Source organism: Lissotriton helveticus, chromosome 1_2 (genome assembly GCF_964261635.1).
Source record: "Lissotriton helveticus chromosome 1_2, aLisHel1.1, whole genome shotgun sequence".
Lineage (NCBI taxonomy): Eukaryota > Metazoa > Chordata > Amphibia > Caudata > Salamandridae > Lissotriton > Lissotriton helveticus.
The window spans coordinates 405379716-405404334 of NC_136058.1; the positions used below are offsets into that span (position 1 = coordinate 405379716).

The 24619-nt window shown below is 47.5% G+C and overlaps 2 protein-coding genes across 3 annotated transcripts in view; one reads left to right on the top strand and one right to left on the bottom strand.

Annotated features, from left to right (window-relative positions):
* The window catches only part of LOC144806574 (uncharacterized), a 350735-nt gene that overhangs the window by 275729 nt on the left and 50387 nt on the right, over window positions 1-24619 (top strand). The gene's annotated exons all lie outside the window — the stretch shown is intronic.
* Window positions 1-24619, bottom strand: part of LOC144807972 (uncharacterized) — a 56968-nt gene that overhangs the window by 29889 nt on the left and 2460 nt on the right. The window contains exon 2 of the mRNA XM_078673558.1: window positions 4571-4705. The gene's annotated coding sequence lies outside the window, so the exon portion shown is untranslated. The remainder of the gene's footprint in view (window positions 1-4570; window positions 4706-24619) is intronic.

The window sequence follows — 24619 nt, forward strand, 5'->3', positions numbered from 1 at the left end:
TGAAGATTCGAGATATTTTGACTGAACCTACACAAATCAGAACAGAGATCCGTATGGCATGATCAAATGTACGCCAACAATCATTCAATGTAGATAAAGTTTGTCTCTGCAGTACGTATGATCAAAACGTTTCTACCTGTGAAAATTCAACAGCAATGCATTACATAATGTGAAGTACCCAATGGTGCAGCTGTTGCATACCCTGGTTTAGGATACATTATGCCATGTAAATGCCCCCGACTGTCATTTGTGGCGAGTTAACCATCAAGACTTGTTTTGGAGATTGTGGCCTTTAAACTGTGGTGGCTACGCTTCATTTAAATAGGCCTCGGAAGAACCCTTAAACACAAAATGCAAACATCAAATAAGAAACATTTTCATAATTGGGTTCAAATTAAACTACAGCGATACTAGTTATTTCAGAAAAAAACTTAGCTTTCTTGTAGCATCAATCATGAATCAAATGTATTATTGTCAAACTCCAGTTTTGTTTTAACTTCTACGGGTGAAGTAAGGATTTTTCAACAATAGGCCACCATGGAAATGGAAAATAATTTTTCTACATGGGTTACGATGTACCTTCGACACCTCGAGATGCTATGAAATGTAGCAAGAGACACACGGCATGCAAAAACAGAATGTAATTAACATTCGCTCCAAGCCATACAATCTTTCCTCCTGGAGAATGCCTGCACATGCAGCCCTTGCGTGCGTCCTATGCCTGAATTGGGAGTACCCTAGCAAAGCATCCTCTGGTACTGCCTTCCCCGACCTGTTTTTTTCTACCGAAGCAAAACAACAGCACGATGTCATCGCACTGCTGCCAAATGTAACAGAAACATTCCTACTGCAACCTTGAGCCAGATACGTCGGGAGATTCATGGCCGCATTCCAGAGACAGCTTGTAACTGTTTAACTGAAACCGGAGAACCCACGTTTATGGAAAATAGCGCATTGGACAAATCGCATGCGCCCATCAAGCATCATCGTCAACGTGGACAAGGCGGCAGCCCTCCTTCACAACGTGCATGGAAGCTGGCATTGCAAATGCAAAATGTCCACATCAAAACACAAGCATATGACTTATGCTATCAAAAAAGGAAAGTGTTTGCATAACCACAACGCCAAATCTTTTTTATTCTAGGACACAGCAGACTCGATGTTGTCAATACCGTGATAAAACACTGGGCAAAAATGACAAAAATATACTACGCAACGTAAATTTTTAAAATATATTTGACACGTGTCAGTAAGAAATGAAGAAAGAAGGGGCCGAGCACCTTGGTAAAGTTCAGAACAGATAGCGTTATTTTTTTAATTAACAAAATGCAAATAATGTGGAGAGATGTCAAGTGATTCAGGAATGGGCGCCCGTGTAAAGAGAAAGTACCGCCGGCCTGGGCAGTGATAGGGGAGGAGGGAGGAGAAATGCGAGTCACGGCAGCAGCAGCCTTTGATGTGCCGGCCGGCCGGTCGTGAATAATTAGGGGGTGAGAAATGCGCTCGGAGGGCTGCCTTTGATGTGGTAATGCGAGGCAGGCAGGCAGGCGGCTGGTGGCATTGTGCACGCGCTTTTTAGGGCTTGCGCAAGCGCAATGACCTAAAAAGCACATGCACTACATGCAATCGCCAGTGAAATCGCCAGTGGTGGTTAACCTCTGTTTAAGCCACAATAGAGCTTCGCCAGCTATGCGCTGAAGAGCATCAGCAGGCGAGCCCTAAAAATCCTGATCAGGTAGTCCCGCTTTCAGTGTAATACATATACCGATGGCCCCCACACGCTGATCAATTTCGATTTGTTATATGTTATGTTATGTCATCTGTCTAACACCTTCTTCCTCCACTATTACACCAAAACGATTTCTTAATAATGCCACATGCCCATGAACGTCTGGCAGTGATGACACTAAAAAAGCACTTCATACAGTCTACAGTTTTCAAATATCTTTTATATTCATCGGCATTGAGTCAGATTTTGAACATATATGTTTGTCTTATGATATAAATTCCAATAGGGGAAATATGTGCCTCTTTTATTACGTGTGACTGACTCAAGTTGCTGCCTCCCTCCCACAAGTGATTTTCTACTTTAGAGTTTATAGCGTTATAGTGTTATTCTTGCCTTCCCAAGGTAGGGTTTATAGAAATATAAACTGGCAGAACACCAGTCAGCTCGGTATGACTGACTCAGCCTTTCTTCCATCTATGTTTTGTACAATGAGTATCAGGAAATTTGATGGTAACAGCACTCTTCATTAAAGAGAGACAGGAGTGAACGGCATGTACGTGGTTGTTTGTATTATTTAGTGTAGAGAACAAAAACTATGCTCATATCTAGCTTTTGTCCTAGGATATTGTTTGATAAATGTTGGTAGTAGCTTGCCTATTTTGCATGTTGTGCGTCAGCCTGTGTTGGCTCTTCTTGTGCGTGTCACTCCCCTGGAGTAAAGCCTCTTTACCATCCTTCTGATTGGATGACGTGTATACTACACTGTTCACTATTAGGAACTACCTTTGACTTTTGGATGAGCATTCCATGGGAGTACATTTGTTTTGGGTTGATGGCTTATCGGGTTTTATCAGTAATCCCTAAATTTCGCTGAAAATACCCATGAGTCCAAGTATTGTTCATAGTGTTGCTTTAACCAGTAGCGTGCTCAGTTGTGCTTGGATGCTTTTCTTTATGTCTGTTTCACTCGAAAAGATATGTTTCTTTTCTTTTATTCCACATTATGCTAGTCGCCCAATAAGCTTCCTGGTACTTCTTGGTTTTTCCTCCATGTGGAGAAATGAACATTTGCTGAGAATAGACAATTTCATAATACCACAAATATCTCCTTTTTATTTCTTTCCTTCTAGTCAAGTCTTCCATCACACTAACTGCACTTTTATGTTCCTGTGTGTGTCCACAAATGGGTCAGTATTATTGTTGATGTGTTTAGGGTCTTGCCAGATTCTCTGCATCTCTTGGATTATTTCCATGTGTGTTCAATGAAGGTGTGTTTTTGCTTATGGCGGTGTAGAACTGATGAGCGACTAAAGCCTTTACTGCATTCAGTGCACTTGTATGACTTTCCCCCATGTGTGTCCTCTGATGCATCCTTAGGTTTTAGCAGTTACTAAAACTGCTTCCGCATTCACTGCAATGGTATGGTTTTGCCCGTGAGTGTTCTCTGATGACTCTGCAGGATTGATAGCTGACTAAAGCTTTTCACACATTCACTGCACTGGAAAGGCTTTTCCCCTGTGTGATTTTGCTGATGAATCCTTAATGCGGAAGAGTCATGAAAACTACTTCCACATTCATTACAATGGTATGGTTTTCCCCCGTGTGTGTTTGCTGATGCCTGTGTAAGACTGATGATTGACTAGCTGCACTTAAAGGGTTTTTCCTTCGCTGATGTTTTTGTAGATATGATTACTGCACATTGGAGGTAAGTCTTTGCATATAGGAGCACAACAGTGGGATATGGGAGCGGGGCAGCCATGATAAAATGCTGGTCCTGACATGCTAGAGATATTTTTTAACATATAGGGGCCCTAGATCACATTTTGAAACAATGGGGTCGATTGGCTTGGCATAATAGGAAAAGACATGAATATTTAATGAGAGCCCTTTTTAGCTAATCTATTTGAAAAATGTGCTTTACAATGCACTATTTGACCCAATACTTAAAAACATTTCCTCAGTTTCTGAACCTCTCTGCAAACTCCATAGAGGAGGTTTGGCTCATTTGCTTCACTTTCTACAATTCAGAGCTAGTATTATTTCCCACCACTTTCGAAGATCATATCAGCACCATAATACAGGTGGAAATTAAAACAGACATTTGTTTAACTTGTATTTTCATAATAATGATACAGTTATTATAGAATGTTAGTGATGTCAATTCTTGTGATGTCCTAAGGATTAAGGTTATATGACTTCACCTCCTGAAAAGACTCAGGATTAAAGGTCATATGATATAACTTCCTCTGATTCTCAACACCCGCTTTGCCCGCAAACACGCCGTTGAACTCTGAGACCTACTCGACTCAACCACCCCAGACGTCACCTTCCTGACGGAGACCTAGCTGAACCCTTCCTCGGCACCCGACATCGCCATAACCATCCCGGAAGGCTACAAGATCACCAGCAGGGACCGCACCAACGGAGTAGGAGGAGGAATCGCCCAACACCGACGAAGCCCTCAGCACCACCAAACACCTCTACTTCCAGATCCACACCGACCCCAACACCACTCTCAGAGGAACCCTCGTCTATAAACCCGAGTAAGTAGTGCGCTATACAAATGCTATGATTCATTAAGGTCAAAGGCTGTGTGATGTCACTTCTGCTACCCCTGGCATTTTGGTGAATCGATGTCCATGCAAAACCTAACAGGGGACCAGAAAAAAGTTACAGACAGGAGAAAGTCAGCCGCACAAGATAGAAAAACACTGGAAAATGAAGGGATAAAAAAACCTTTGATAGTAAAGTTGAAGAAAAGTAAATAGTATAAATGTACAAGGCCATACTTTTACTAGTGGGAATAGTTACAAGTTAGAAATAATAATAAACATGACTTACTGGGGTCGCCAGAACCATCTGCCAAGGCTGCAGAGCTGGTGGTGGGAGTCGACCTGGTTGTGGTTGTCTTCAAACGTTCCGCGGCGCTGGTGGTGGTGGCAGCTGTTCATGAGGGTGCCCTCTTGCCCGTGGGTGCTTATGAAAGGAATAAAGATAAAAAGAACAATGATTTACAAAAAACAGTTTGACAGACACAGTATTGATTATTTTAAATCAGATAACCTATTCCTAGATTCCTAATCTAAAATTACATTTTGAATTATTAATTCATTTCCATGAATGATCTTTGCTTCTCCAACCTCTTTTGATGGGCCAAGTTGGTCTCCCTTTGCATAGTACAGTACGTACATCAGGGAGATTGAGACTGTATGAGCTACATAAAGCCACAAGGAAGACGCTAACACCCCTGGTATACTACTATCATAATAGTAGTAGCATCCCTTAAATGTTCCCAAGCGAACACCTGGCTGGCTAACACTGGAACAGAATCCTGGCAGTATCAATCATGCTCCGATGCAAAAAGTGCATTTATGTGAGTGAGGCACACTAAATCTCCATAGCTGCCAAGGTTTCAGATTGCTTAAGTGTGGCATTTTCATAGTTTCAGTGTACTCATGAATGACTTCCAACGACCAAATGTGTGACACTTAGAGTAACACTTTCTCACTCGAAAAAATCAAGTTATGAAGATGGAAGGGTACTTACCTTCTCATATACGTTTTATTTGTTTTATAGAGCTGCTCAAAACAGTGTAGAGTGTCAGAGATCGATACATCACACACACATTATACAGAGACAATGAATCATATCTGTGTAAATGTAGTCTATAGGAAATGTTACATATGACGGTGAGGATTGCAAGTTGTAGGAATCACGTCATAGATACAAGTATGCAGTATATTTTAAGAGTGTATGGTCTGGAGAAGCATAAACTCAGGATTTAAAACGTACCACAGTAATTGGCATAAGTAAAAAGAATGCTCATCTACGCAAACTAACCCTTTTTAGCAGCATTAGGATAATGAAAGACTAAGGGAGAAAAGAATGTTCTAACCTATACACACAGTTTGAATGCAGGTTCTTGAAGAGAGTTCATACCTAACTGTGCCATTTTAGGATTGTAACTAATGAAATGCAAGTAACAAAAGGACCTCTGTGACAAGCTGTATGTTGGAATTAGGTAGCCTGGCCTAGGGCAAGACTAACATCTAGAGGCACAGTGTAAAGGTTGCAGACCACCCAAAAGTAATTTCACGCAATAGCACTCAAAAAGAAAAACACTACACCAAAATTTATATGAAAATACGTGTTGCTTTATATAAAAATAATATGCTCTGTGTTGTCACGTCAGTAATTCACATATAAATAATTCAAATCAGTTTAGATCACTTTCAGGGTTAGCAATTACACGTTTTAAATCATTAGCAAATAATCCCTTTTTGAATTACTAGCAGTCACTGTATTTCTGAATTCTTATCACACTTTTACATTCGGATAAACTGTACTTCAGGTTCAATCAGGCTAATTATTAACCCGCTAGAATCTTGGGAGAAAGCTACTACTCTCTATAAGCCCAAACAGATATCATCCCAGGAGTAGCATTTTGTTTTAAACCGGATGACTGACCTTAAGTATTTACATCACATCACTAAATTTCCTGTTAGTTAACTATTCATTTACTGTACTCTGCGCACCTTATCCTAACTCTTAACACCGCATTACTTTAAAGGTTGGCAAGAGCTACACATAAATCAGTTCAGAGCAACACCCTGTTGCATGGATAACAGTACAGCTTTTCTTCTATTCCTCTCTCCAAAGCAACTGGTTAAGAACCACTCAGATCAATAGTTTATTAAGACCTGCCAGAGTTCCCTTAGGTAGAAGGCTCTTTCCCCTTACACTACCACCTTACTTGCATTTCAGGGTCCTGAGTTGTCAGAGAGCGAGTGGAGCGGGTCATGTGCCAGGTTAGGGATGTTTAGCACTAGCCAGGCACCTCAGTCTCCAGGACACCAGCGTTCCCCTCTCCCACTCGAGCGAGTTCCTCTGGTAGCGCTCGAGCGGGAATGGATTTCAACCGCTTCACTAGGAGTCAGCCGGCTCCTCTGTTTCTCGCCTCTCACTCGCGCCGCTCCTCCGTTTGGCGCTCGAGCGAGGGAGTGAGGCCAAACACCTCCTCAAGCTGCAGCGGTGACCGGCGCTCCTCCGCACACGCTGATGTCGTCGCTCAATGCGCAGCCTCCAGCGAAGGACGCTCTTCTCTCCCGGACCTGCCTTCTCCTATCCGGCCCCGCCTCACGGAGCCCGGCAGCGCAATGGGCATGCGCGAAAGGCGAGTGTTTCACCGCCTGAGGTCGCGCTTTGCAATCGTCGCCGCCTTCCTTTTCCGCCCCCTTGGACACTGACGAGGGCTTGCGCAGTCCGCTCCTCACCTCAGAGCTTCCGATCACAGCTCCACAACAGCCCCGCTTTGCCCACACCGAGGCAGGGACAGCACGGCCAGCTGAACAGCCGTTTCTGCTCCTTCAATAATCCCCTGCCGACCCAGGTGTAGAACCGCTTGTGGTCCCGCTGTCTCCGCTTCTCCAGCCCTGGTGGTCTCAGGTAGGGGGACGGTCACAGAAGGGTTTTGGCACCAGGGGGGGGCGCGATTCCCACAGTTGGGCAGCACTGGGGTACAAGCAGAGCAAAGAGAGGGCACCAGGATAAGCCCCTCTCCGTGGGAGAGTCCTTCTTCACAGTCTCTTCAGAATCAAGCTGCTGAGCAGAGGACTGCGCTCCGCAGCGCTGCAGTCTCCTTCTCCTATAGACTTCCCCTTTATATTTTAGAAAGGGGCAAGTTAGGCGCCCAGGGTCTCCAGAAACTTCCCACAGCGGGGCCAGGACAAATAACTAAAAGGGGAGTTGGGGGTTTGGACCAAATAGGCAGCTTCCCAGTTCAGGAGGTCAACCCTAAGTCTAACCTTTTCCCACCCTTAGCTACCACCTGTCCTCCAGCTGACTTCCACAGGTAGACCAAATGGCTGCCCCGCATTCCGCCTTATATAGGCTGCCCTACAGTGGTCCAGAATGGACCAGAAGGTTCTGGAATGCCCTATGTTAGGCTATGGCCAAGTTCTGTGTGTGACAGTTAGGGCAGTTGGTGGCCACCATTTTAGGTGGTGCCAACTTTCCTGTCAGAACAGGCCTCTGGGCCTCAGGTAAAAGATTATGAGGGGGGGAGAAAACACCTATCCCCCTGACCAACACCTACAAAAAGTCAGTAGACCCAAAAATTAACAAGGGTATGAGGGGCAAAAAGGGGACAAAATAAATAAAAATTAGGAGGGACTTCGCCAAAAAGTCAGACAGGTCTAACACGCGTCCCCCCCAGCTGAAAGTGGGGAGAACTACCCAACCCCTTGGGAGTCCTCATCACTAAGGCGGAAATACCTGGAGAGACCGTCTGCATTGGCGTGGTCCACTCCAGGCCGATGTTCCACCCGGAAGTCCATTCCCTGTAGGGATATGGACCACCTCAACAACTTGGGATTTTCCCCCTTCATTTGCATCAGCCAACGAAGGGGTCGGTGGTCGGTCTGAACCAGGAAGTGCGAGCCAAAGAGGTATGGCCGCAGCTTCTTCAGAGCCCACACCACCGCAAAAGCTTCCCTCTCAATGGCACTCCACTTCTGTTCCCGGGGAAGTAGTCTCCTGGATAAGAAGACTATAGGTTGATCCAGGCCCTCTTCATTGAGTTGCGATAACACTGCCCCAATGCCATGTTCGGATGCATCTGTTTGCACAATAAACTCCTTGGAGAAATTGGGAGCCTTCAGGACCGGTGCTTCGCACATTGCCTGCTTCAACTTTTCAAAGGCTCGCTGACAAGCCTTTGTCCAAACTACCCGTCGAGGTTGTTTCCTAGAGGTGAGCTCTGTGAGGGGCGCTACAATAGTGCCATACCCCTTCACAAAGCGACGGTAGTAACCTGTGAGGCCCAGGAAAGCTCGGACCTCAGTCTGTGTCTTGGGGGGTTCCCAGGCCATGATTGCCTCAATCTTCGCCTGTAGGGGTTGCACGGACCCCCTACCCACCAAGTGTCCCAGGTACACAACCGACCCCTGCCCAATCTGGCATTTGCTGGCTTTGATGGTCAATCCAGCTTGTTTCAGCGCCTGGAGAACTGCTTGCAAATGTTGCAAGTGGTCCTCCCAACTGCTACTGAAGACAGCAATGTCATCCAGGTAAGCAGCCGAGAAACCCTCCATTCCAGAGAGGACCTGGTTCACCAGTCGCTGAAATGTGGCAGGGGCGTTCTTGAGCCCAAAGGGCATCACACAGAACTGGAAGTGTCCCTCAGGCGTGGAGAAGGCTGACCTTTCCCTTGCTCCATCTGTCAAGGAGATCTGCCAGTACCCTGAAGTGAGGTCAAAGGTACTTAGGTATTGGGCAGCTCCTAGCCGGTCAATTAACTCATCCGCCCTGGGGATGGGATGAGCATCAGTTTTGGTAACTGAGTTCAGTCCTCGGTAATCCACACAGAACCTCAGTTCTGGTGTGGTGCCCGGTGGGGCAGCTTTTGGGACTAGCACCACCGGACTGGACCAAGGGCTGCTGGACGGTTCTATCACTCCTAGCTCCAACATCTTGGCAACTTCGCCATGGATGCTAGCCTTCACCTTGTCCGACAGCCTATAGGTCTTGGATTTCACTGGGGGGCTGTCTCCTGTGTCCACATCATGGGTACACAGGTGGGTTCTGCCTGGGACAAGGGAAAACAGTGAAGAGTACTGCCCCAATACCTGTCGGCAGTCCTCTCGTTGCTCAGGAGTGAGAGACGGGGAGAGAATCACTCCCTCCACCGACCCATCCTTCTCTTGACATGAAAAGAGGTCTGGGAGAGGCTCGCTTTCTGCTTCCTCAGCACCATCAGTCACCAACATCAGGATGACCTCTGGCCTCTCATGGTGGGGTTTGAGGCGATTGGCATGCAGCACCCGTAGGGGCTGCCTCGGGGTCTTAAGATCCACCAAGTAAGTGGCCTTACCCTTTTTCTCCAACACCTCAAAGGGGCCTGTCCAACGATCCTGAAGGGCACTTAGCTCTCCAGGTTCCATCACCCAGACTTTCTGGCCAGGCTCCAACTCCACCGGGTGAGCATTCTGATCGTACCATTCCTTCATGACTGCCTGACTGGCCTCCAAGTTGTCAGCAGCCTGCTTCCACAACTTGGCCATCTGGCTTCTGAAGGCCAACATGTAGCTCACCACATCCTGGGGAGGTTTTCTGGGAGACTTCTCCCATCCTTCCTTCACCAGGCTGAGAGGCCCACGCACTGGGTGCCCATACAACAATTCAAATGGGCTGAAGCCCACTCCTTTCTGTGGCACCTCCCTGTAGGAGAACAGTAAGCAAGGTAGGAGGATGTCCCACTTCCTCCGTAAACTCTCTGGCAGACTTCTTATCATGCCCTTCAGGGTCTTATTGAACCTCTCAACCAGTCCATTGGACTGGGGGTGATAAGGAGTGGTGAACCGGTAGGTCACCCCACACTCCTTCCACATAGTCCGCATGTAAGCAGACAGGAAGTTAGTCCCCCTGTCAGACACAACCTCCTTTGGGAATCCTACCCTAGTAAAGATTCCCATCAGGGCCTTAGCCACCACAGGTGCAGTAACAGTCCTCAGAGGGATGGCCTCTGGGTACCGTGTGGCATGATCCACCAGAACCAGGATGAACCTGTGACCAGCTGTTGTTGGTGGATCCAATGGCCCTACAATGTCGATGCCCACCCTTTCAAAGGGGGTGCTAACGACAGGAAGTGGTTCCAGGGGAGCCTTTAGCTTCACCCCTGTCTTCCCACTGGCCTGGCAGGATACACATGTCCTACAGTATGTGTTGGACGCCGCTTTCATCTGAGGCCAGTAAAAGTGGAGAACAAGCCGTGCAAAGGTCTTGTCCTGGCCTAAGTGTCCTGCCAGTGGTATCGCATGAGCCAATTCCAACAGAAAGGCTCGGTATTGCTGCGGGACCACCAAGGCCCTTGATGAGCCAGGTAGAGGAACCTTAGGTTCACTGTAGAGGAGGCCATCCTCCCAGTAAATATGGTGGTGTCCCGTAGCATCACCTGCTGCTTGGGCTTCAGCCTGACGCCTCAGTCCCTCAAGGGTAGGGCACTCCCTCTGCCCCCTACAGAATTCCTCTCTGGTAGGGCCTCCCTCCACATGCCATTCAGCAGGGATGGGCAAATCCTCCAGAGAGTCTACTTCCCCCTCCACGGACTCCTGGCCTACCACTGCAGGTGGCCGATCTGTCACATGGGGCGTGGAAGCAGGAGCAGGCTGTCCCTGTCTCCGTTTCTGACCCTTTTTAGCAGCGGGTTGGGCCATTGTTCCAGGCTCCAACCCAGGCGAACTCCCTCTCCGGGCAGTCGCAGACCTTGTGCTGACACAGGCCCAGTTAGGTGTACCCAGCATCGCAGAATGCGTCCGGTATTCCACCTCTCTCCAAGTGTTGTGTTCCATGTCATTCCCCAACAAACAATCGACTGGCACGGCAGGGCTTACGGCAACTCGAAGTGAACCTGCAACCCCCTCCCACTCAAAGGGAACCTCAGCCACTGGATAGTGGCCCATTCTGCCGTCAGCCATCGCGGCGGGGTGGAGTACATTAGGAACAACCTGCTCTGGGGACACCAGCTGACTTCTCACCATAGTCATGCTGGCTCCTGTATCCCTCAGAGCCTCCCCTCTCTGGCCATTGATGGTAACCCATTGCCCATACTTTGTAGTATTTGGGGGCACCTGGATCTTTGGCACCATCTCCCGCTCTCCCAGGGACACTAAGGTGACACCCGCCCACTCACCCCCCTTATCTAAGGGCAACTCCTCCCCGAGCGCTACACTAGCTACTCCCGGTGACTTTCCTCCGGTGGGAGGGGGTGGTCTCTTTGGGCATCTGACATCTCCCTTATAATGTCCAACGCCACCGCATTCAAAACAGTGGGGAACCCTGGGCTGCTGGCTTTGGCCAGGATAAGGGTTCCGGGGCGGGTTTGCCCTAGGGGTGAAACCTGCTCCCTTCCCTTGGAAGTTATTTTGGGGACCTTTAGAGAACTCTTTCTTTTTCTCCCCCCCCTCCTTCTTCTGGGGGGCGCCCTGTCCGGCTTTTTGAGATTCCCCTCCAGTCCCCTTGGAGGACACCCGAGTACTTGTCCAGATGTCCGCCTCCTCTGCAAGCTTCCGGGGATTGGTCAGCTTGCTGTCTACCAGGTGTTGGCGCAGCTCGGGAAAACATTTCTCGAGGAGGTGTTCTTTCAAAAATAAATTGTACAGCCCCTCATAATCCTTTACCTCACTGCCCTTGACCCAACCCTCTAAGGCCTTTCTGGCATAATCAAGGAAGTCCACCCAGTTCTGAGTGCCCATCTTGTGACTCCCCCTAAACTTCTGTCGGTACCTCTCTGGGGTGAGCCCGAACTTCCTCAATAACGCCAACTTCATGGTGGGGTAGTTTGTCTGTTCCTCTGGATCCAGGGCCAGCAAGGTGTCCCGACCAGCAGGAGGCATGTACTTGTACAAACTACCCCCCCAGTGCTTCTCCTGCACTCCATGAACCTTCAAAGAAACCTCATAAGCGGCCAGCCACTTAGCTACATCATCCCCCTGACTGAAGCTCGCTATCAGGTCCTTTGGAATATAGGGTTTGGTCTCCCTGGCTGACTCTTTTGGTTCGCTGCCACCATTCCTAACAGGAGAGGACCCCCGTCGCAGACTTTGGAGCTCCAGTTCCTTCAGTCTAAACTCATGGACCATCCTCCTCTCCTCTTTCTCCTGCTCCAACTTAGCCAACTCCCACTTTAGCTGTCTTTTCTCTCTCCTATCGGTGAGCTCGGCTTCTGTTAGGCTTCTCCCAGAGATGCTACTGCCCTTACTGGAATAGGACATTGGTTTGGTGAGTAAGTTTTCCCCCTCATCGCGGAATAACTCTTCTACCTCCCCCAGCATGTCCTGGTCAACCTCTTCATCCTCCTCCTTTGTCTCTTGGTGTGCCTCCACCCAGGCCCTAAGGCTAGTCTGGAGCTCCCCCTTCCTGGCACCCTGTTTGAAAAAGACCCCCATTTGTTGGCAGAACATTCTCAATTGGGGCACGGAATAGACTTCCAGGTTTTCCACCGCAAACTCCATTGTGAGACAGGCAAACCTGGATACACACCAGAAATTTTAGAGTGGCAAAGGCAACCTAAAGCCAACTCCACCCACCACCAGGAATAAATTTAGAAAAAACAAAAGGACTAATTGGGAGGGCCGCAAGGAGAAAACTCCTGGTGTAGGTTAGGTGTATTACGTCAAATTACTAGTAAGTAGCTGCAACCAAGTCCGCAATCCCACCGCTAGGCACCAATATGTTGGAATTAGGTAGCCTGGCCTAGGGCAAGACTAACATCTAGAGGCACAGTGTAAAGGTTGCAGACCACCCAAAAGTAATTTCACGCAATAGCACTCAAAAAGAAAAACACTACACCAAAATTTATATGAAAATACGTGTTGCTTTATATAAAAATAATATGCTCTGTGTTGTCACGTCAGTAATTCACATATAAATAATTCAAATCAGTTTAGATCACTTTCAGGGTTAGCAATTACACGTTTTAAATCATTAGCAAATAATCCCTTTTTGAATTACTAGCAGTCACTGTATTTCTGAATTCTTATCACACTTTTACATTCGGATAAACTGTACTTCAGGTTCAATCAGGCTAATTATTAACCCGCTAGAATCTTGGGAGAAAGCTACTACTCTCTATAAGCCCAAACAGATATCATCCCAGGAGTAGCATTTTGTTTTAAACCGGATGACTGACCTTAAGTATTTACATCACATCACTAAATTTCCTGTTAGTTAACTATTCATTTACTGTACTCTGCGCACCTTATCCTAACTCTTAACACCGCATTACTTTAAAGGTTGGCAAGAGCTACACATAAATCAGTTCAGAGCAACACCCTGTTGCATGGATAACAGTACAGCTTTTCTTCTATTCCTCTCTCCAAAGCAACTGGTTAAGAACCACTCAGATCAATAGTTTATTAAGACCTGCCAGAGTTCCCTTAGGTAGAAGGCTCTTTCCCCTTACACTACCACCTTACTTGCATTTCAGGGTCCTGAGTTGTCAGAGAGCGAGTGGAGCGGGTCATGTGCCAGGTTAGGGATGTTTAGCACTAGCCAGGCACCTCAGTCTCCAGGACACCAGCGTTCCCCTCTCCCACTCGAGCGAGTTCCTCTGGTAGCGCTCGAGCGGGAATGGATTTCAACCGCTTCACTAGGAGTCAGCCGGCTCCTCTGTTTCTCGCCTCTCACTCGCGCCGCTCCTCCGTTTGGCGCTCGAGCGAGGGAGTGAGGCCAAACACCTCCTCAAGCTGCAGCGGTGACCGGCGCTCCTCCGCACACGCTGATGTCGTCGCTCAACGCGCAGCCTCCAGCGAAGGACGCTCTTCTCTCCCGGACCTGCCTTCTCCTATCCGGCCCCGCCTCACGGAGCCCGGCAGCGCAATGGGCATGCGCGAAAGGCGAGTGTTTCACCGCCTGAGGTCGCGCTTTGCAATCGTCGCCGCCTTCCTTTTCCGCCCCCTTGGACACTGACGAGGGCTTGCGCAGTCCGCTCCTCACCTCAGAGCTTCCGATCACAGCTCCACAACAGCCCCGCTTTGCCCACACCGAGGCAGGGACAGCACGGCCAGCTGAACAGCCGTTTCTGCTCCTTCAATAATCCCCTGCCGACCCAGGTGTAGAACCGCTTGTGGTCCCGCTGTCTCCGCTTCTCCAGCCCTGGTGGTCTCAGGTAGGGGGACGGTCACAGAAGGGTTTTGGCACCAGGGGGGGGCGCGATTCCCACAGTTGGGCAGCACTGGGGTACAAGCAGAGCAAAGAGAGGGCACCAGGATAAGCCCCTCTCCGTGGGAGAGTCCTTCTTCACAGTCTCTTCAGAATCAAGCTGCTGAGCAGAGGACTGCGCTCCGCAGCGCTGCAGTCTCCTTCTCCTATAGACTTCCCCTTTATATTTTAGAAAGGGGCAAGTTAGGCGCCCAGGGTCTCCAGAAACTTCCCACAGCGGGGCCAGGACAAATAACTAAAAGGGGAGTTGGGGGTTTGGACCAAATAGGCAGCTTCCCAGTTCAGGAGGTCAACCCTAAGTCTAACCTTTTCCCACCCTTAGCTACCACCTGTCCTCCAGCTGACTTCCACAGGTAGACCAAATGGCTGCCCCGCATTCCGCCTTATATAGGCTGCCCTACAGTGGTCCAGAATGGACCAGAAGGTTCTGGAATGCCCTATGTTAGGCTATGGCCAAGTTCTGTGTGTGACAGTTAGGGCAGTTGGTGGCCACCATTTTAGGTGGTGCCAACTTTCCTGTCAGAACAGGCCTCTGGGCCTCAGGTAAAAGATTATGAGGGGGGGAGAAAACACCTATCCCCCTGACCAACACCTACAAAAAGTCAGTAGACCCAAAAATTAACAAGGGTATGAGGGGCAAAAAGGGGACAAAATAAATAAAAATTAGGAGGGACTTCGCCAAAAAGTCAGACAGGTCTAACACTGTAACTCATTGAGCTAGCCACATAAAATGCCGTTAAGTGGTCTGCATAGTACACGTTCTTTGCAGTAGTCACATTAACCCTTTCCGCTACTTCATGATGAGGAAAAACAGGCACTAGACAAAATGCCTCTCTCTCTCCAGCAGTAACATTATTCACAGGAGGCATCTTTACATTTTTATTGTTGCCTGAGAACTCTTCGACACACAAGGAATTCGTCAGCAGGTGGTTTTAAACCCATGTTATTTCTGAATATACAGCACCTGACCCTCCACTCTCCCAGCTCAGTGCTAGGTGCTGTAGTGCATCAGACATTGCACGAATAGCAAAAGGATCTCTATGACAAAACCAGTAACTCATTGCTATAATCCTCATAAAATACAGTCATTTCTGTGATAAAAGTGTGGTACGCATTCTTTGGAGCTGGATAATTTACAATCAGAGCTACTAGCCATGTTAATCAGTTAAAACTGCCAATAGACAACAAAAGTCCAATCTCTCCGCAGAAACATTAGTATCACCAGCCGCATTATTTGATGTACATGTGTGTCTCAATTCCGATGGGCAGCAGCGATTCCTGAATACATACAGCAGTTGCAATCAATGTATTTCACATTTCTTGCAGATATTCTAGTTTCGTTCCCAGACCCAATGGATTTGACACAGTAACAAATTAGAAGCCTCGTCATTGAAAGAGCGCCACCCGAATCCAAACCTGTGGCTTTAATCTTTGGTGAATGACCTACCACTTCCACGCACAAAAGTAGACTACTACTTTCTATGAGAAAAGCTGGGATGATTTTATCCTGGATGGATTATGGCACTCCCAGGTCTTTCGGGAATATTGGGTTACTGGAGATTATTTGTTTTATTGGGTGCTTAGGGAGGGGCAATCATCCAAAATCCCCTAAAATAGATCCGCAGATCTCAAACGTACATGTAAAGCCCTATCACACCAAAGTACTGATTTTTTCAAGTTAAATTACTTTCAAGTTACAGAATGAGCACAATAGTTAGACAAGATGCTTTTAATGTTAGTATCTTGCTCAGAATCCAGCCAACATGTGTTTCGTCGTATGGGGTAGGGCCCACGACTTCCTCAGGGCTGGGAAAGAAAAACAGAAAACATCATGTAATCCCGCAATTCCTCGGGGATTGTTACACTAAAATCACTTTAGCAGAATCCATGCTATGATATTTCCAAAGTTGTGATACAACATTACAAATCCCACCACCACTTGGAGGTAGTAGATGGGGAAAAAAGGGTGAGGGACAGGAAGAGACAAAAGCCCCCAATATCCTGGGTTAAAGAGTTAAAGGTTGAAGTATAAGCAACAGATCAAGAACATCACAAAGAAAAACCATGGTGCTCGTGGTGGAAAGTGTAGGAAGGGTCAAGCGCATTACTATACTTAATAATATACATCAGTGAGAATACACTCATCTGTGTCCTCTCCCAAACACACACTGAGCAGAAAAGCTCAGGCCTACCTTGTAAAGTACAACTTCTCTTTGTATGCCCAAAGAGGGTAGCCAGATGTGACCATATTTAGTAATTGCTCATTATCCTAAGATTGTGAATTTATTTAGTACCAGGAGGTAAAAAACATACCTTCTGGCTGGTTATAGGTCCGACCCAGTCTAAGATCGGCTGGGTAATAAACGTGATCTTGAACGTCAATCTTGTTAAATTCTCTGTACAAAGATGATGGGTACTATCATTATCATACAAGTCTAAATTTAGCCCTTGCATCATGCTTATATAGCATCTATTATGTGAGTATATGGTAAGTGCTCATATCCGGTGACATACATCAACTTCTAGTGTTGTGGTTTGTGGCTTTAATCACGTGCTCGGCAATCACTAGTCTACAGAGGGTTTCACCTTCCCTATTTATATCGTGTGTATTGATTAGAAGCAGAAATGAGGCTTACCCCAAAATCAGCGCACAATATGTGTGTGCGCTGTAAAGATCCTTCGATTTTCAAAAAGCACGGTATGGTATGCGTGTTGCTTCGCGAACTGTATTATAGTCCGTGCTTGGATGCTACAAGGCAAATACAAAGGACAAACGGGGACTACCATTAGTATCCGAGCAAACATCCATATCTAGGAAGAACAAGCATTGGCATAGCCAATAGGTCTCGCCTTTGGACCTTATAAGTGTTTAGCCATGCAGCTCACTTACAGCAGAAATCTGCCCTTAAGTGAAACAAACAGCTCCCTGAAGCAAAGAAGGGTACATGTCGTAGGCACCCAGACCAGGTCATATATTTGTGGGCTCAAAGGTCAATGAAGCTGTTGGAAAATTTAACTGGTCTTCCGAAACTTTACTTAAAGCAAATGATGGCTGGTGCGTTACTTTTTTATGGCGTATACAATTTGACAGCCACATACAGGCTGTCCATTTACCCCACTGTACCGGGTAGAGGCGCAGGGCCCGATCTGGAAAGATTTTGCTGTTAGGAAGTATGACTTAATTTTATCCAGGAATAAACGGGAGCACGTAAATTATAGCAACACCCTTGTATATCGGGCCCATTGTCCCAGGCTTTGCTGACTAAGTTGTTTATAGGCAATCTTTAAATATGGATTTTTGCGAAATAAGCAGGAACCTTTCTACCATAAACTTTTGTTGTTACTGAAACGGAATGTGTAGTTTATAAACACACAGATTAGTAGCAGGACATACCCTGGTAGTGTGTAAAATATTATATGTATTAATAAAACAACGATCATGTGCTCACACTATGGCGTTTCTTTGGCACAAAAGCTGCGACTGGTGCTCCTCATGATGTTAGCCAACATTGACACCAGGACTTCAGCAGCAGGGCTTTAAGTGGGATGAAAAAACAGGGGTGGGGGTAGTTCCTCTCAAATGGGTGTGACAGACATAATTAAGGGCACGGCTTAAACACTAAACTAAAAATCTGTACTTCGCAGTGTGCCACTCGATTGGTATTTTGCTGCTTCTGTCAATGCATGCAGATATATAAGACAACAAGTAACATTACACCTACAACAATCAGGACTATTGCCTTTGTGACTGGTTGTTGATTGCATAAGATAAACAAGCAACAGCTATGGCTTTGTTGTATAGTCCATTAAAAATTGTTTAGTTCTTGTGGGTAAAGTTGTGTCATACGGCTAGAGCTGCTGACCTTGGAGCTGGCGTGAAAAGCATGCTCGAGTCTCGGTACTGGCTAACAATACTGTGATTCTGGACAATCCAAGTGCCTACTAAAAATAACATGATTGTTGTCTTTGTGTAATTTAACTGGTGTAAACGCTCCAATATATTCTGGTAAAGTTTGCGCAGTATAGAATTTAAAAAAACAAGTTACATTTAAAACCGTCAACTCCTGCAGAGTTAAGATTTTTATTCCCACCCAGAGGGTGAGGGCATAAACGGAGAGCTCGATATGACCTTAGCACCTGCTTTATAAGTGAAGGTGCTGAGCACCAGCAGGAACCGGCCCACTTAATGCCCCCTGTAACAGTGGTATACGAGCATTAGCAGTGAAGGCACATGTACGACAGCCTAAACCTACTAGACAGGGTGCTCTAAATGCGAGGGGTGTCAACTACCTCTTGTGCAGTTTACAATGTACACAGAAGGATTAAAATCATATTTCTTTGGATACTCTACTAGGCATGTGTCTGAAAATACTCGTGAGGTTCAGTGTAAAGATGACTCGTTTTGTGCTCTGTGCAAACTCTTTGCTGTTGATCTGGCATTAATTTGCCATTACTGTTGGTTAGTTGGCTCTGTATCTGGTTGTGTGTAACTGCATGATTACTTATCATTGTGTTTGTTCCCGTCCTCTATATTGTTTTGAGATATTAGTGGTGTAAAGTGTGCATACTTAGGTTTATTTCTTTTGCCACTTGTGTTTCATCAAAAGAAGGTGATAGGATGGTCATTGCCTTTTTCGGTTTTCTCTGTCCCTCACAAGCCTCTGGTAATGGGGTGTGTAATAAAGAGTGAGCTGCGGGGGGCCTCTTTGTGCAGTAGGGGTGGAGGAAGGGGGTGTGGGAGTGGGGCGTGAAGGGGCCGATGAGGTCTGACGGGAGGGGAGCAGTAAAGACAAACAAATCAGGTGACCAGCCATGGGAGCTGCTGCAGTATAATAAAAAAAAAACTTCATGCGATTTTACCTGGCTGAATTACCACCTGGCTAAATTGTGTCTGGAGTTCCAACATCAGCTGCAGGAACAAGGCTTATCTATGATAAGACGGAGCAGAACTGCGTGTGGTAATCCTGCTTTGCTTGAGTCATACTCAGGGACGTAGGAGGAGAGCTGAATTTTATGGCCAAGCAAGACCTAGGATGTAGTGGTTGCTGAAGTTGGGATTGACATTACTACAAAAGTTTTTTTACGGGTAGCCTATGGTACTCTAAGCTTTGTGCGCAAGGCAAAACTAAAGTATTTACTAGGGATGAGGCGCAAAACAATTCCTGCACGCCCAGTCAATTAACCCGGCTCTACAATCCAAGCACAATCCGCACACTCAGAATAAGTGCACTGGGCGTGCTATGAATGTGAACGCATGAAAAAGGCTTTTGTGTATGACTGAAACAGTTACGAAAATCGGAACATTTTTCTCTTGCTTTAGCACTCAGTGGCGCAAACTTGCGTCGAACACGGACATCAAAAGCTGCATTTTCCATGGTCCATGAAAGGAAACAAGATAATTAATTAAGGCAAGAGAACAAAACTAATAGAGGTATAAAACGGAAGCAAAACAAATTAGGAAAATGCGTATGACAAGGAATGGCTGCCGCTGCTCCTGTCAGAGCGAGAAAAGTGCCTGAGAGATGCTTTTTCATAAACATTATATCCTCACAGATACTTGAAATGGGAACAAACGGGGAATCGAGAGGGAAAGAAGAGATGGCGAAGCAGAGGGACGGGGAGAGAAAAAAAGGTGAAGTAAGAGGGATAGGGAGAGACAAAAGGAAGACAGACTGCAACAAACAAGACGGAGGGCATTAATGTGGGGAGGGGGGAGGAGAAGTGCGACACGGCCGCAGCAGGGGGCGGAGCGGGGAGAGCGGCAGGGGCCTTTGAAGTGAAGCTAAGCTTCACGTCAAAGGAGTGGGAGGAGTGCTGCTGGGGAACAGATGGCGATTTGATGCTGTGCACGCGCATTTTAGGTCAATGCGCTTGCGCATTGACCTAAAAGCGCACGGGCACAGCACCAAATCGCCAGTCTAGGCAAACCTTGGGTAAACCTTGTTTAAGCGCCTATAGTCTCGCTCAATGCGCATGCGCATTGAGAGGCGAGACCTAAAAAGGGTGCGTGGTGCGAGTTAACTCTAACCGGCGTCACTTGTAACCTGTATGCGGCATCCTCCGTGATCCTCACTCGTCACCCGGCAACTCAGTATGGTCGAGAGTTCAGAGCCGGATGCCAGAAGCACTGTAAAAGAGTGCCAACCGTGCAATAGCTAGACCGTTTCGCCCGATTCGACGGTTTAGTAAACTCAGCCATATTGGATGAGTATGTGTGCCCAAATCTGGTATGATAACCAGAAATACCCAGCTTTCAGTCCGGGGCCCCATATAATCGGTGCAAGTTGTAGTATCCTGTTTTATCCCTTTAAGTGTCTCGCTGTAATATCCCTTTAAGTGTCTCGCTCTTACATGCTTGCATCCCTCGTGTATCTTTTGAATACCGGTGCTCCATGTTCTAGGTTGCTGATTATTATGGGCGTTGCTAGGAGACGATGCAATGACGAACAACGAATGACGATGCAAACGTATGACGATGCACGTTTGTTGCATTGAAGTCACGAATGAGAAGCGCGAGTGTTGGCTTTGCGCGCGTCAACAGCAACGGAATGAAATTGAAGATTAACAAACATCAATGCGAGTAGGCGCGAGTGTTAAGTCTGCACGTGTCAACTCACAACAGCAACCAAATGAAATTGAAGGTAAACACCAGTTTACTATTAAATGTCACGAAAGTGAGAAGAGAGATAAAAACATGTTTTAAATGTATTCACGTATTAATCCAGAAATCCAGAAATAGTTCAATAGTTGTTTTTTTTTAAGTAAAAGAAGTTCAATAAAAAAAAGAAAATGGGTTGGCAGCAATTGTAGTTTAAACCATAAAAATGTTCATGAAGAAGAAGAAAGCATGAATAGCAAGTGAAGAAATCCACTGATGGCTGGTATCATAAATCCACGAAGAAGAAAAATATAGTAAAAATTTCAAAAGGTTGGTTCTTTTAAAATATCCCAAACGTCGCCAATTTATTGTAGTATTTCCTTGCAAAGATGACAAGCAGAAGAAGAATTAAGTTGAAGATTTATTCCATAAAGAAAGAGCACATCCAAGTACTTCAGTGGCATATAATGGAATGAACACAGTGGTACATAATAGAATCATAACAGTGTCCTGTAGAACATGGAGCACCGGTATTCAAAAGATACAAGAGGGATGCAAGCATGTAAGAGCGAGACACTTAAAGGGATATTACAGCGAGACACTTAAAGGGATATTACAGCGAGACACTTAAAGGGATATTACAGCGAGACACTTAAAGGGATATTACAGCGAGACACTTAAAGGGCTAAAACAGGATACTACACAAGTGTATTATAGTTAAGAGAAAGAGTAACTCAATACATATTAGTCCACTGAATAGTATGTTCGGCCGTGTCGACAAACACACATTCGTGCCCTCCGAATATGTATTGCTTAAATGACACTCATTTTACGCAGGTGTAGGCTCAGATCCAGCCCATATCTTGCTATCATCATCCTAATTGCACTGCAGGAGCATCTGGTGTCTGACAAATGCGGCATCTTGCAGGGGGCTTCGGTTTTCTCAGAAAACATAATCTGCAAAAGCATCAAATTCCTGCCACTCTTGTGATCCCTCGGAGGGTCTGTACAAGGAGTGACCGGTGACTGACACTCTTATGATCCCTCGGAGGGTCTGTACAAGGAGTGACCGGTGACTGACCCTCTTATGATCCCTCGGAGGGTCTGTACAAGGAGTGACCGGTGACTGACCCTCTTATGATCCCTCGGAGGGTCTGTACAAGGAGTGACCGATGACTGACCCTCTTATGATCCCTCGGGGGGTCTGTACAAGGAGTGACCGATGACTGACCCTCTTATGATCCCTCGGAGGGTCTGTACAAGGAGTGACCGATGACTGACCCTCTTATGATCCCTCGGGGGGGTCTGTACAAGGAGTGACCGATGACTGACCCTCTTATGATCCCTCGGAGGGTCTGTACAAGGAGTGACCGGTGACTGACCCTCTTATGATCCCTCGGAGGGTCTGTACAAGGAGTGACCGGTGACTGACCCTCTTATGATCCCTCGGAGGGTCTGTACAAGGAGTGACCGATGACTGACCCTCTTATGATCCCTCGGGGGGTCTGTACAAGGAGTGACCGATGACTGACCCTCTTATGATCCCTGGGAGGGTCTGTACAAGGAGTGACCGGTGACTGACCCTCTTATGATCCCTCGGAGGGTCTGTACAAGGAGTGACCGGTGACTGACCCTCTTATGATCCCTCGGGGGGTCTGTACAAGGAGTGACCGATGACTGACCCTCTTATGATCCCTGGGAGGGTCTGTACAAGGAGTGACCGGTGACTGACCCTCTTATGATCCCTCGGAGGGTCTGTACAAGGAGTGACCGATGACTGACCCTCTTATGATCCCTCGGGGGGTCTGTACAAGGAGTGACCGATGACTGACCCTCTTATGATCCCTGGGAGGGTCTGTACAAGGAGTGACCGGTGACTGACCCTCTTATGATCCCTCGGAGGGTCTGTACAAGGAGTGACCGGTGACTGACCCTCTTATGATCCCTCGGAGGGTTTGTACAAGGAGTGACCGGTGACTGACCCTCGATGATCCCTCGGAGGGTCTGTACAAGGAGTGACCGGTGACTGACCCTCTTATGATCCCTCGGGGGGTCTGTACAAGGAGTGACCGATGACTGACCCTCTTATGATCCCTGGGAGGGTCTGTACAAGGAGTGACCGGTGACTGACCCTCTTATGATCCCTCGGAGGGTCTGTACAAGGAGTGACCGATGACTGACCCTCTTATGATCCCTCGGGGGGTCTGTACAAGGAGTGACCGATGACTGACCCTCTTATGATCCCTGGGAGGGTCTGTACAAGGAGTGACCGGTGACTGACCCTCTTATGATCCCTGGGAGGGTCTGTACAAGGAGTGACCGGTGACTGACCCTCGATGATCCCTCGGAGGGTCTGTACAAGGAGTGACCGGTGACTGACCCTCTTATGATCCCTCGGGGGGTCTGTACAAGGAGTGACCGATGACTGACCCTCTTATGATCCCTGGGAGGGTCTGTACAAGGAGTGACCGGTGACTGACCCTCTTATGATCCCTCGGAGGGTCTGTACAAGGAGTGACCGGTGACTGACCCTCTTATGATCCCTCGGAGGGTTTGTACAAGGAGTGACCGGTGACTGACCCTCGATGATCCCTCGGAGGGTCTGTACAAGGAGTGACCGGTGACTGACCCTCTTATGATCCCTCGGGGGGTCTGTACAAGGAGTGACCGATGACTGACCCTCTTATGATCCCTGGGAGGGTCTGTACAAGGAGTGACCGGTGACTGACCCTCTTATGATCCCTCGGAGGGTCTGTACAAGGAGTGACCGATGACTGACCCTCTTATGGTCCCTCGGAGGGTCTGTACAAGGAGTGACCGATGACTGACCCTCTTATGATCCCTCGGAGGGTCTGTACAAGGAGTGACCGGTGACTGACCCTCTTATGATCCCTCGGAGGGTTTGTACAAGGAGTGACCGATGACTGACCCTCTTATGGTCCCTCGCAGGGTCTGTACAAGGAGTGACCGATGACTGACCCTCTTATGATCCCTGGGAGGGTCTGTACAAGGAGTGACCGGTGACTGACCCTCTTATGATCCCTGGGAGGGTCTGTACAAGGAGTGACCGGTGACTGACCCTCTTATGATCCCTCGGAGGGTCTGTACAAGGAGTGACCGGTGACTGACCCTCTTATGATCCCTCGGAGGGTCTGTACAAGGAGTGACCGGTGACTGACCCTCTTATGATCCCTCGCAGGGTCTGTACAAGGAGTGACCGGTGACTGACCCTCTTATGGTCCCTCGCAGGGTCTGTACAAGGAGTGACCGGTGACTGACCCTCTTATGATCCCTCGGAGGGTCTGTACAAGGAGTGACCGATGACTGACCCTCTTATGATCCCTCGGAGGGTCTGTACAAGGAGTGACCGATGACTGACCCTCTTATGATCCCTCGGGGGTCTGTACAAGGAGTGACCGATGACTGACCCTCTTATGATCCCTGGGAGGGTCTGTACAAGGAGTGACCGGTGACTGACCCTCTTATGATCCCTCGGAGGGTCTGTACAAGGAGTGACCGGTGACTGACCCTCTTATGGTCCCTCGCAGGGTCTGTACAAGGAGTGACCGGTGACT